The sequence below is a fragment of the Oncorhynchus masou genome, chromosome 16, assembly GCF_036934945.1.
Source record: "Oncorhynchus masou masou isolate Uvic2021 chromosome 16, UVic_Omas_1.1, whole genome shotgun sequence".
Lineage (NCBI taxonomy): Eukaryota > Metazoa > Chordata > Actinopteri > Salmoniformes > Salmonidae > Oncorhynchus > Oncorhynchus masou.
The window spans coordinates 7,556,401-7,570,303 of NC_088227.1; the positions used below are offsets into that span (position 1 = coordinate 7,556,401).

The window sequence follows — 13,903 nt, forward strand, 5'->3', positions numbered from 1 at the left end:
TATCTAATTTCTTGCACAAATTTGTTTACATCCCTGTTAGTGAACATTTCTCCTTTGCCAAGATAATCCATTCACTGGACTGGTGTGGCATATCAAGAAAATGATTAAACAGCATGGTCATTACATAGGTGTACCTTGTGCTGGGGACAACAAAAGGCCACTCTAAAATTAGCAGTTTTGTCACAACACAATGCCACAGATGTCTCAAGTTTTGAGGGAGCGTGCAACTGGCATGCTGAGTGCAGGAATGTCCACCAGAGCTGTTGACAGAGAATGTAATGTTCATTTCTCTACCATAGGCCACCTCTAACCTTGTTTTAGAGAATTGGGCAGTGCGTCCAACCGGCCTCACAACCGCAGACCAGGTATATGGCGTAGTGTGGGCGAGTGGTTTGCTAATGTCAACATTGTGGATAGAGTGCCCCATGGTGGCGGTGGGGTTACGGGCAGGCATAAGCTACGGACAACGAGCACAATTGCATTTTATCGATGGCAATTTAAATGCAAAGAGATACCGTGACGAGATCCTGAGGCCTATTGTCGTGCCATTCAACCGCCACCATCACCTCATGTTTCAGCATGATCGTGCACGGCCCCATGCCGCAAGGATCTGTACACAATTCCCGGAAGCTGAAAATGTCCCAGTTCTTCCATGGCCTGCATACTTACAAGACATGTCACCCATTGAGCATGTTCGGCATGCTCTGAATTGACGTGTATGACAGTGTGCCAATTCCCGCCAATATCCAGCAACTTCGCACAGCCATTGAAGAGGAGTTGGACAACATTCCACAGGCCACAGTCAAGCGCCTGATCAACTCTATGCGAAGGAGATGTTGTGCTGCATGAGGCAAATGGTGTTTGCACCATTTACAGACGGGTTTTCTCATCCACCACTCCTACCCTTTAATTTAAGGCATTTGTGAACAACATGCCTATCTGTATTCCCAGTCATGTGAAATCCACATATTAGGGCCTAATGAACTCATTTCAATTACCTTAAATTAAATATAACTTGGAATTTTCGCATGTTGCGTTTATATTTTTAAGTATACTTATTCCACTTTTTTTTTTACATTACAGCCATATTTCAAAAGAATATTATACATTGTACTCATCAATCTACACACAATACCCCGAAATTACAAAGCAACAACAGGTTTTCGATTTTCTTTTGTGTGCAAATGTATAAAGTATTCAGACCTTTTACTCAGTACTTTGTTGAAGCACCTTTATCAACAATTACAGCCTTGAGTCTTCTTGGGTATGGCGCTACTTGCTTGACACAGCTGCTGTATTTGGGGAGTTTCTCCCATTCTTCTCTACAGATACTCTCAAGCTCTGTCAGGTTGGATGGGGAGCGTTGCTGCACAGCTATTTTCAGGTCTCTCCAGAGATGTTCGGAATATGGCTGGGACACTCAAGGGCATTCAGAGACTTGTCCTGAAGCCACTCCTGCATTGTCTTGGCTGTGTGCTTAGTATTGTTGTCCTGTTGAAAGGTGAACCTTCGCCCCAGTCTGAGGTCCTGAGCGCTCTGGAGCAGGTTTTCATCAAGGATCTCTCTGTACTTTGCTCCATTCATCTTTCCCAATCCCGGCCACTGAAAAATATCCCCACAGCATGATGCTTCCACCACCTTGCTTCACCGTAGGGATGGTGCCAGGTTGACTCCAGGAGACACGCTTGACATTCAGGCCAAATAGTTCAATCTTGGTTTCATCAGACCAGAGAATCATATTTCTCATGGACTGAGTCCTTTTAGGTACCTTTTGGCAAACTCCATGTGGGCTGTCATGTGCCTTTTACTGGAGTGGCTTCCGTCTGGCCACTCTACCATAAAGGCCTGATTGGTGGAGTGCTGCAGAGATGTTTGTCCTTCTGGAAGGTTCTCCCATCTCCACAGAGGAACTCTGAAGTTCTGTCAGTATGACCATTGGGTTCTTGGTCACCTCCCTGACCAAGGACCTTCTCTCCCAATTGTTCAGTTTGGCCAGGCAGCCAGCTCTAGGAAGAGTCTTGGTGGTCTCAAATTTCTTCCATTTAAGAATGATGGAGGCCACTGTTCTTGGCGACCTTCAATGCTACAGAAATGTGGAGCCTGTCTTGGAGCTTTACAGACTATTCCTTCAACCTCATGGCATGGGTTTTTGCTCTGACATGCACTGTCAACTATGGGACCTTACAAAAAAAACTTTTCACTTTGTAATTATGGGGTAGAAAATGTAGATTGAAGAGGAACATTTATTTAATCCATTTTAGAATAAGCCTGTAACGTAAGAAAATGAGGAAAAAGTCAAAGGGTCTGAATACTTTCCGGATGTAATGTATAGCTCCATTATCTTTTCTACATACTTTATCTGGTTTTAGTCATGGAAATTTACACTGAAAACGTTTTACCATTCTCAACATATGTATATATATATATACTGTATGTTTTTTCAAATAGTTTTTGGAGTGGTGGCCTGTCGCTGCTAGATTAATATAGGCGAAACACCTTAAATCCTCTGCGCTAAAACACTTAATGATCGCAGATGTGGATGTGCTGAAAGAGCAAGGAGCTGTGGATAATGACAAGCATTTACTGTACCAATAAAGAGGTTTAGAGCACCTGCAAGGCAAAGGAGTAAAGAAATATATTTTTATTGTCCCACCAGGCTATTCACTTGCTCATTCAATGGCCTACTATTTATGTCAAAAGGTGCACTTCTGTTTTACAATCACATAATTCCCTACAATGTAAAAAAATAAAAAATACACAACATAGCAGTAATAGGCTAGTAACCCATCATTAAATGGCCCCTTCTTTCCTCTCCCTTCTCATTTATCTTGTACGTTGATAATAGGCATTGTCTCACCACCTGGGAAGTGAAACTGTAATCAATGTAAAAAGAATCTCATCCATATAACACTATCTGGTTTCCTCATCTCATATAGGTTTAATGGGCCCCCAGCCCCAGACGTCCATTATGGGTCATCCTTTCCCAGTTACACACCTGGTGCCGCGCTGACCTCTCCATCACACTGGCACGCTAATCAGCTCCCCAGGGAACCTAAGAGACGGCCAGGCGGGGGAAACAGCTAGGCAACTCCTACACACACTGACTGCATGATGAGCGCTTTCATGATAGACACAAAACTGAAGACACTGGCTACACTCCAATGCACAATTAGGTGAGGGCTATGCATCACTCTCAGACAAACATAATTCAATCACACATACTGTATTAAGATTGATTGGATAAAATGGGGATATTATTTACAGCACAATGCATGATCGCATAATTTCCTTCCGTTATGATCCCTTTATGTCACAGTTTTAATGTCTCTTGTCACATATTTAATATGTAAAACTGAGTAGTTGGTTCTGGTTTATCTCTGCATTAAAATTTTAATATGGTTGAGGAGAATTCTGATTAGTCCTCATAAAGGCGTCCGAATGCTTCCCAGCCGAAATGGTTCGGAAGAGTTTGTTCATATAATATGACAACATTTTGAAGTGTTTTATTTATTTTCGAACTTCGTTAAAAGTTTTTTCAGCTGTTCGGGCACACTACATCTTTTTTTCTTGAGGCAAGCCGAAGTCGGTAGCTGAAGTCTACGGCCCTTCGTTGGTAATTGGTCAACAGTAAGGATTCTTCAGTAAATTCTTTGTCATTCTATAAGAAATGAATGAAATACTGCACCAAACATCTTAGTCAGATGTAAAATTGCATGACTAAGACCTTCTCGTCAAAAACATCAACTCGAGAAATCTGTCATTGATTATCTTTTATTAATTCTGACTTTTGAGGAAGTGTATACTGGCTACAGCGTCTCTAAATGGACAAACAGTACTATTGCCGCTTTTTTTCTAGTTTTTCAAGTGAAGGTCTTTTAAAGGAGTAGCCAGTATATCCTTCCCCAAAATAATATGAATCTGAAATAATTCAAGAAATCTGTCATTTAATTTTCACAAGGAGATCTTAGAGATCGCGCAATTTTACATCTAACCAAGAAGAATACCTTTAAAAAAAAAGTTTTACTCTCTCAAAGTTACAAGTACGCAGGCACCTAGCACTGTTTGGTTAGCATGTTTCTGCAGTGCACATGAGATGGAGTTTGCTTCCATCTCACCGTCCCACACACAATGGCAGACCGAAGGGAGGGTGGTGCGGCATCCTCCAGATGCTGTTATTTTATCTAAAACATCAGGTGTACGCCGACTCCAGCCAAGTCATTCTTGCAAAGATTTAAAGTACAATTGTGTTTTATCTCCAGTACTTTGCCATGATTGTCAGTTATGTAGCTGCTCTACTGATAATCTCAGTGCGCCCTTGCTGGGATGACACAACCAATCTACTGTCGGGGAATGCCAACATCCCAGACAAACACATCGGTTCACCGTTCCACGGGAGCGGACAGTACACAGCATACTTTACCATAATGTTCTGAATAATGGCCAAGTGTACCTTGCTCCCTATTCTACTGAATCGCTTAGGAGTCCAACATGGACACAAGTCCAACATATATCGGAAACTGCTAAACTACAACAATATTAGCCTATCACTTGTGCATTATGCCCAGCATAAACTGCCTTTTATTTGTGCGACTTTTTCAAATCATAGTCGCCCACCTCATGTAGCCTAACCCATAGGCCTATATGTTTTGATAAGGTTTGTATCACAACTAAAGTGGCCAAATAATAACTTCTCAAAATTAAGCACACAAATCCGCTTTACAAGGGGTTTAGAGCCTAACTGGCATACATAAGCAGAGATTGAGTTTCAAGTTTGGTGGAAGATAATTTTCACCATAAAAATGTTCTCAATTTTGATAATGGTGTTTTCCCGCTCATGGAACATTCGTGCTTATAACCTACTGCCATGTGCGCATTGCTGTACTCTATTTTGGTTAAGTCAGGGTGTGACTAGGGTGGGCAATCTAGTTTTCCTATTTCTTTGTTTGGCCTGGTAGGTTCCAATCAGAGGCAGTTGTCTTTGATTGGGGATCATACTTAGGCAGCCTTTTTTCCACCTTTAGTTTGTGGGATCTTGATTTTGTATAGTTGCTGTGTAGCCTGCAGAACTTGACGTTCATTTTGGTATTTTGTTGTTTTTCTTTGTTCATTTAAATAAAAGTAAGATGTTCGCCTACCACGCTGCAACTTGGTCTCATTCAAACGACGAGCGTAACACTAATAGTCTATTAACATTTTAAGGTAAATGTTCTGTTACGTCAGCCACATTGTTTAAAGTTTTTTTTAATGCTAGTGGTTGGATTCATTTGGGATCTATTGCATCCCACAACTGTGACAGACTATGTTTGGAATATTTATTTATCGCATAGAATAGGTTGACTTTTGTACTATGGGTGATAGTAGATTGACATAGGCTAGTCCTTTTGCTGTTCATGAGGCCTCCTCATCTTGTTGGCTGATGAAAAGTAAATGTGGACAGTTCTTCCAATATCTTCAATATGCACCTCCAAATTGGATAAGGACGTGCGCAGTTGCGTCCCGGATGTGTCGGTCTTCACTTGTAGCCTGTGAGAAAGACCCAATCAAGTGATGGAGAGCCATGTGAGTGAGGGGTGCTTATGTGCACAACAGCCGCTGGCCGCAAAAGGTATGTATTTTTTGGGGTGCATTACAGCCACAAAGGCATTATCAAGTGCTTGTCAAATTGTGAATGAGAGACTAATGAAGAGTGTACAACTGAGCAGAGAGGCCTCCCAAGTGGCGCAGTGGTTAAGGGTGCTGTACTGCAGCGCCAGCTGTGCCACCAGAGACTCTGGGTTTGCGCCCAGGCTCTGTCGTAACCGGCCGTGAGTGGGAGGTCCGTGGGGCAATGCACAATTGGCCTAGCGACTCCTGTGGCGGGCCGGGCACAGTGTTTCCTCTGACACATTGGTGCGGCTGGCCTCCGGGTTGGATGGCGCTGTGTTAAGAAGCAGTGCGGCTTGGTTGGGCATGACTTTCAACCTTCGTCTCTCCTGAGCCCGTACAGGACTTGTAGTGATGAGACAAGATAGTAGCTACTAAAACAATTGGATACCACGAAATTGGGGAGAAAAAGGGAGAAAAATAAATAAAACATTCTTTAAAAACTGAGCAAGCGACTTCTAGTCACATCATGCAGCCCAATGTTTGTAGAACAACTAAAGTTACCTTAATAACTCTAAATTAAGCATATAGGAGTACCTATTTCATTAACTTCTCAACACATGTGCGCACTTCCTCTAATCATTTGGAGGAAATATTTATATTTCATTCAGCTTTGTTCAATTGTTTTCTTCATACTATAAAACAATGCTAAGAATTCTAAAACGCTTGTCTGCTAAATGAACTAGTGTAGCCCACAGCCATTTGGCATAGCCAGATCAGGATCTAACATAAGGACAACTCAGAGTATGCTATTCTGTTCTTCTGAAATAGACTAGATGTTCTTCATATCATGCTTCTTTAGACCTGTCCAAAATAATGTGTTTATTGTGAAGGTCTAGGCTATATTACATGGATTTATTAGACTTTTTAAAATGTAGATGTTCCAAAGGTGTGTGGAAGCCAGGAGAGCTAAATATGTTTGTAAATTAACAGTCAATTACCGTGAGACCAACAGTTATTTGCTTGACAATCACCGACTGACAATTTGGTCACCGCCACAGCCCTGTCCCCGACTCTGCTTCTGGCACGCAAGCTGTTTTAAATAGTTCCCCGCCTCCAGTGCAAGCGCAAGGGATAGTTAATTGTACTACCGAACCGCACCTAATCAAAACGTCCTAAACCCAGCCATCAGAAAACACTGAATTTTCCTTTTTTTCAATGTGTAAATCCTGCTCGAGTCATCTGGGACCCGCAAGCTAATTCCAAGCGGCTACTAGGGGGGGGGGGGGGGGGGGGAGGGGGAGGGGGGGGGGGCACTTGAAAATTCGCAATGTCATTCCAAAAAGTGATCAAATTACAACATCTTCACACCGACTTCCGCTGCCTTCCAGAGACATGGCTCCATCTGCTGCTTTGTGCCTGTCTACAATGTTATCAGGAGAGGCAGGATTGAAGGAAGAGGGGGTCTGATTTATATGAAAGAACATTTCCATTGTAAACAAATTGATAACGTGACAAAGAACTATTATTTATGGGGCGGCATGGTAGACTAGTGGTTAGAGTGTTGGACTAGTAACCGGAAGGTTGCAAGTTCAAATCCCTGAGCTGACAAGGTACAAATCTGTCGTTTTGCCCTTGAACAGGCAGTTAACCCACTGTTCCTAGGCCGTCATTGTAAATAAGAATTTGTTCTTAACTGACTTGCCTAGTTAAATAAAGGTAAAATAAATATGTATTGGCCTAAACGTTACACTGTCCCCAAATGTCTTCTACCCTTATTGGAATGTACACACCACCTTCCACCAAAAGTGTGTTTTGTTATTGGTTTAATAACATGCTTAGGGAATGTGATTTTGGCAAAGAGGTCATCTTAGTGTGAGATTTTAACATTCATTATGAAGACAAGTCTTTGTAGGAAATCCCTGAAACGGATCACTAATACCTTTGAACTCACACAGCTAGTTAAAGGGCAAACCAGGGTGACTAAAACACGTCTGGTGTTCAGTAATAAACCAGAGAGTGACTAAAACACGTCTGGTGTTCAGTAATAAACCAGAAAGTGACTAAAACACGTCTGGTGTTCAGTAATAAACCAGGGTGACTAAAACACGTCTGGTGTTCAGTAATAAACCAGGGTGACTAAAACACGTCTGGTGTTCAGTAATAAACCAGGGTGACTAAAACACGTCTGGTGTTCAGTAATAAACCAGAGAGTGACTAAAACACGTCTGGTGTTCAGTAATAAACCAGGGTGACTAAAACACGTCTGGTGTTCAGTAATAAACCAGGGTGACTAAAACACGTCTGGTGTTCAGTAATAAACCAGAGAGTGACTAAATCATTCAATATGGTAACTGGGCTGTCTGATCATAACCTGACACTCATAGCCAGAAAGCTTTCTAAGTACAGGTTTAACCTCTCTACTGTTAGAAAGCCTGATCCGCTCAGAATACCTAAGAGTGAAATAGATCATTTTGAAAACTTAATTAAGGGAATTATCTGGAATGATCTCTTGTCCTATACAAATTATGTGGAAGCTGATAGTCAGTCAGGTTTCTGTCCACAATCCAAACTACAATAAATGGCTTCCTAAAGAAGATCTAATACAAACCTGGCCAAAAGAGCACTCTTCCTTGGCTAAATGGAGAAATCTGGAAACTGATGAAAGTAAGAGATCATGCTCTAAAATCAACTCTAAAGTCCAAATTAGAGGGAAAGTGTAAATGTATCTGGGAGAATCTAAAAAGGTTAACAGGGAAAGACCATAGTAACACTGCAAAAAGACTAGAAATCGATGTGAATGACAGGATGCAGTCGAAATGGCAACAGCCTTCAATTCCTACTTTGTTGACTGTCAAGGTACTGACACAGAGCCCCTCCACTGGTTTCTTGGGCTCAGCGCCAGTGAATGTCACTCAACCTGATACTGTTAACCATGAGGTTCTTGCAATGGGAATGTGAATGTTTGTGCTTTTCTTAGAACTCATTTCTGTCTTCTATTCATGTGCTGTTCTAATAACCAATTTCTGTGTTCATGCAAGTGGCTGACTGTACAAATCCTCACTATCAGTAGCTGCAATTTGGCACTACGCCCAGACCGTGTTTTGAGAAGGAATGAAAGATATCTCCGTTTCAAGGACTCAGTTTAGAGAGAAAGAAGCCTCGTGAGGTGTTGGTCTGTCACATGTTATGAACCAGTATTGGTTGGTCACATGAATGAAACAAAAGTCATGATTAATTAATTATGCTAAATCATGCGAATATAACTTGTCCGTGTATAGTCGTATATAAGACAACTTTTGGGTCTGCCCAGGTAGAGCTCCTGATTGACATGTGTAAAATGGTGCATTGAGTTGGTTGGAACCTCTCCAGAGCTGACAATAAACAATTATTCATTTAAGCTTGACTTTGTATCCCTGTGTATGAATTTCCACGACATTCTCATCACAAAACTGTCCAAGTTCAACATTTCCCACGGTGCCTTGAGATGGATGAAATCATACCTTGAAGGCAGAACCCAGTGTGTCAGAGTGAGCAATGAGCTGTCTCCCACCCTCAGCTATGATGTGGGCGTGCCCCAAGGGTCAATACTGGGGCCCCTCCTGTTCAGCTCGTACATTAATGACCTGCCTTCTGTCTGTACTTGGTCTGAAGTTCAAATGTATGCAGATGATGCAGTGATATATGTGCATACAAACAACAAGCTGCACACTAACTCACTAATATCATGGTCATCTTACAAAGTGGCTTAGTGACTCATGTTTGCATCTCAATGGGAAAAAAAAACAGTCTGCATTTTCTTCACAAAGAGGGAAACTGATGCCTCTGAGACAGATGTCTGTCTATGTGTCAGGGGAGAAGCTCTAGGTGATATACAATTTTAAGTACTGTACCTTGGCATAATACTTGATTCCAATCTATCTTTTAAAAAGCAGGTTAAAAAGGTAACTCAAATAACCAAATTCAACCTATCTAATTTCCAATTCATATGAAATTGTTTGACTACAGAGGTAGCAAAACTGTACTTCAATGCTATGATACTCCCCTACTTAACATACTGCTTAACTAGTTGGGCCCAAGCTTGTTGTTCAACATTAAAACTCATTCAGTCTGTATACAAACAGGCTCTCAGTGCTTGATAGAAAGCCCAATAGCCATCATCACTGTTAGATCCTCAGAGGGCATGAGCTCCTGAGTTGGGGAAAAATTTGTGCAATATTAAAGATCCTAAATGGTCTGGTTTCCCCTCCACTTAGTACTTTAGTCAAACAGAAAACCCAAACCCATGGCAACAGATCCAAAAGGTCTGCCATGAGAGGTGACTATAGTTCCCTTACAGAAAAGCACCTTTAGTCAATCTGCTTTCTCTGTGAGAACTTCCCATGTCTGGAAGACACTGCCATTAGACACACGCAACTGTCGAACCTTCACAAAAAAAAACATAAAGACATGGCTAAAGGTCAATCGGACTTGTGAACATAATTCCTAGCTGTGTATTGCCACTTTCCATGTTATCTGTAGCTTGTGAGGTGTGGAACCACTTTGCAGCTTTTATATATTTAGTTTTTTTGCATTTTGTGCCATTTCTCTGACTGTGTTCTACGTGTTGCTTGTCCTATGTTGCACCTGCATTGTTTGTCTGTATTGTTAATGCAATTGCTTTCAATGACCTGCCCAGCGACTGCGGTTGAAAATTAGCCGGCTGGCTAAAACCGTCACTGTTCCTCAAACGGTGCACTGTCCATGTAAATAAAACTCAAACTCAGTATGTTTTGGTGCTGTATTTCTCAATGAAAAAAATGTGCATGAAAATGAGTCGTCTCTCTCGTTGAAAGACAACAAAGACTATGGAAGAATCCCGACTGTTGACCAATCACCGACGAAGGGGCGTAGACTTCGGCTCTGAACTTCGCCTTGCCTCTAGAAAAATGCAGTGTGCCCGAACAACCAAAAACGAGAAGAAAAAACATCTTCATAATATACGCACAAACGTTTCCGGTTGGGAAGCATGCGGACCTTCTTCTGATAGAGCTGTGACTCAGAAATGTCTACCAAATCTGTCATCACTAAGGTGTTCAGCAGCTCCATTTTTATTACCTTTATTTAACTAGGCAAGTCATTTAAGAAAAAAAATCTTATTTACAATGACTGCCTACACCAGCCAAACCCAGAGGACACTGCCCTATGGGACTCCCAATCACGACTGGTTGTGATACAGCCTGGATTTGAACCAGGGTGTCTAGTGACGCCTCAAGCACTGAGATGCAGTGCCTTAGACTGTTGAACCACTCAGATGCCCAAGGAATGCTTCAGAGACTGTCTCAGAGTTCCCTTCCCCAACAATATGTTTAACAGAAAATTACAGCATTTGACTTCTCATGTCCTTATTTCTTACCATCCATAAAAACACATAAAACAATCTAGCTGGAGGAGGCCAGTGTAATGAGGGGAAAGAATTTTGTTTGTAGTTCAAGAAACACAGATCAAATCTACTTGAAACAGACAGTTAGCCCTTGGAGGGTGGATGACGCTCAATCATGCACCTATTTACATAAATGCACCACCTTGGTGTGTCTTTCTAATGATGAAAGGCAATAAGCTTAACTATTCTGCATATGAAAAACAGTGAATGTATTTTCCGCTTCAGAATGGATTACTTAACAATCTAAAGCTTTCCAAGAAAAGAGTCAAAAAACAGAGTCATTTCTTTAAATTTATATAAGCTTTCTTTCTATTAAATTGGGGTTTGTACAGCCTAGGGGATTTCTGCTAATGATTTCCTCTTAGCACGGTAATTAAACCTCGACCTGTAATTGACTCTGACAATAATAAGGCCCTTACAAGCTCTGCTTACAGTCCACGGAGAAGCCAAATGTGGCTGCCTGTGTATATCTCTCTGATATGCCTGTTTTGTTTTTCTTCAACTTTCCCCTCAATTTAAAACTACTTTCTCCCTCTCCTTCACCCTGATAGGCAAGGACATATACTGAAATAGATAATACATTATTTTATTCATATAGACCTAGATAACCAGTATATGGCATTGTCGTTGGTACCCCTTGGGCACGTGGAGTTCTACTACCTGTCTGGGACCAGGGATGTCCCGCTAAACTGTTCAAAAGGCATCCATTTTGGTCTCTAATTATCAATAATCCAAATGGCCAAGAAATGTAATTTGACCAACGCAGCATAGGCTACACATAGTCCCAGATTTGAACATGATTAAATAAAGGAACCCAAGAAATGATTTGATCTGCTCGGGGAATAAAATACATCATAGCAAAAAGTATCAGATATTGAGCTCATACCAAAATGTTCCGCGCGTAATTCGCCAGACGAACTCTCCGTCCGATTACAAATCCTTGGAAGATAAACCCGATTCGAAGCACGAGAAGCGGTGCGGGCTATTTACATTGAAAGACAACGAGAAGCTTGAGGGGACTGTCGATGGCTCCGTGGTTTATCCATGCAGAAAGTAAAAACAGATGGGACGGGAGCGACGCGCACTGAGACCCAACTCCCAAGTAAACTCAATCCGAGCTTGTCTTCACACTACCACTCGCTCTGTCCAATTTGCATATCAATAGATCTCGTGACAGCCTCTGTTAATGAGGTGAAATGAAGGAGCGCTGATACAATCCCCCTATTTGGGAAGAGAAGCAGTCCATCGGTTCTGCACCCGGCGCCACCCTATGGGACTGCAACCCTCTCACTGGCCTGTCACTTTATTTCCTACTAGAAAGTGAAAGGCAATTCCGGTTATTTCTGTGCTATCCTCAACAGGCTACTCATGTCATACTATGAAATGCATCTTACTGGGTAGACTAGTTTATCATTAACCAGCAATGACCAACATTTTTTTTGGGGGGGGGGGGGTGTATACAAGCAACTAAATTAGGTGAGTGGGGTATGCGAGATTATCCAAATATGGATCATCATTTTTACTAAATCTGGGCTACACTGTTAAAATGAAGTGCGTTCTAGCACTAAAACTAGTGGCAACTGAGCTGCCACCACCTTAGATGAGCCGAAACCTTAACTTTGCTGGAGTATTGAAACACATGTTGTGAGACAGATGGAAGGTGTGCTGTAACATCCATCCTGAGGTGTTCTGATACAACAGCTTCTGTGAGAGAGTGTGGCAATCACAAGTTCAACTTTTTTGAGAGGTGGGTATCTTTCTATCTCCTCACATTCCAGAAGAAATGGTGTGAAATAAAATAAAAGTTTGGGTGTCCTACCCTTAGTGAAGGGATACAGTTTCATACACAGAAACCACATCATGGAGAGTGGCAGCCTGTCCCCATGATGGCAGGTTCTTAAGAGCCAGCGTCCGCCATATCCTTTCACAGACGATGTGAGCCAAGCTTGGGAGGTTATTCAAGTGCCACTGTTAATAAGAGCGTGAGCGTGCACAGATATCTCTGCCTGTGGTAGAGCGAGCCCTTTGTGATTCCTGCTCTACGCCCTGGAGATGTGGAGATGGTTGTAACCTGACCTACCAGCAGCTCTCATCCATGGGAGCTGTGAGAGATTCTTGTGTTGGGTTGACCTGTAGCATTTACATTACATTTACATTTAAGTCATTTGGCAGACGCTCTTATCCAGAGCGACTTACAAATTGGTGAATTCACCTTGAGGCTAACGGTAGCACAGCGGCTTTGTTTGACCACATTAGGCAGGGTTATAGCTGTCCGCCTAAGCTGCCTTGGCTTTGACCTTATATAGATATATAATAACAATAAAATAAGGTCATACATATATATATATATATACTTTTTGTATTACCTTGATGTGTGCAGATAGTAGTTAAGAAGCATGAGCACCCTAACAGGTACAAATAGAGTCGTACAGTGAAGTACTTTTCTATTATATTATTTCCTCACACAGGTAACAGACACTGAGTGTACAAAATATTAGGAACACCTTCCTAATATTGAGTTGCACCCCCCTTTGCCCTCAAAACTGCCTCAATTTGCCAGGGCATGGACTCTTCAAGGTGTCGAAAGCCTTCGACAGGGATGGTGGCCCATGTTGACTCCAATGCTTCCCACATTTGCGAGGGGTGGCAGAGTAGCCTAGTGTTGGACTAGTAACCAAAAGGTTGCAAGATCAAATCCCTGAGCTGACAAGGTGCTGTTCTGCCCCTGAACAACCACTAGGCTATCATTGGAAATAAGAATTTGTTCTTAACTGACTTGCCTAGTTAAATAAAGGTAAAAGCAATTTTTAAAAATCAATAAAAGTTGGCTGGATGTCCTTTGGGTGGTGTACCATTCTTGATACACACAGGGAAACTGTTGAATGTGAAAAACCCAGC

At 41.9% G+C, this 13,903-nt stretch overlaps 1 protein-coding gene across 3 annotated transcripts in view; it reads right to left on the minus strand.

Annotated features, from left to right (window-relative positions):
- Positions 1–13,903, minus strand: part of LOC135557394 (ankyrin repeat domain-containing protein 6-like) — a 53,438-nt gene that overhangs the window by 38,129 nt on the left and 1,406 nt on the right. For 2 of the 3 annotated variants that reach the window (XM_064990622.1, XM_064990621.1), the window contains exon 1: positions 11,892–12,267. The exons of the other annotated variant lie outside the window; for it this stretch is intronic. The gene's annotated coding sequence lies outside the window, so the exon portion shown is untranslated. Of the gene's footprint in view, positions 1–11,891; positions 12,268–13,903 lie in introns of those variants that run through there. 3 annotated transcript variants of the gene reach the window in all.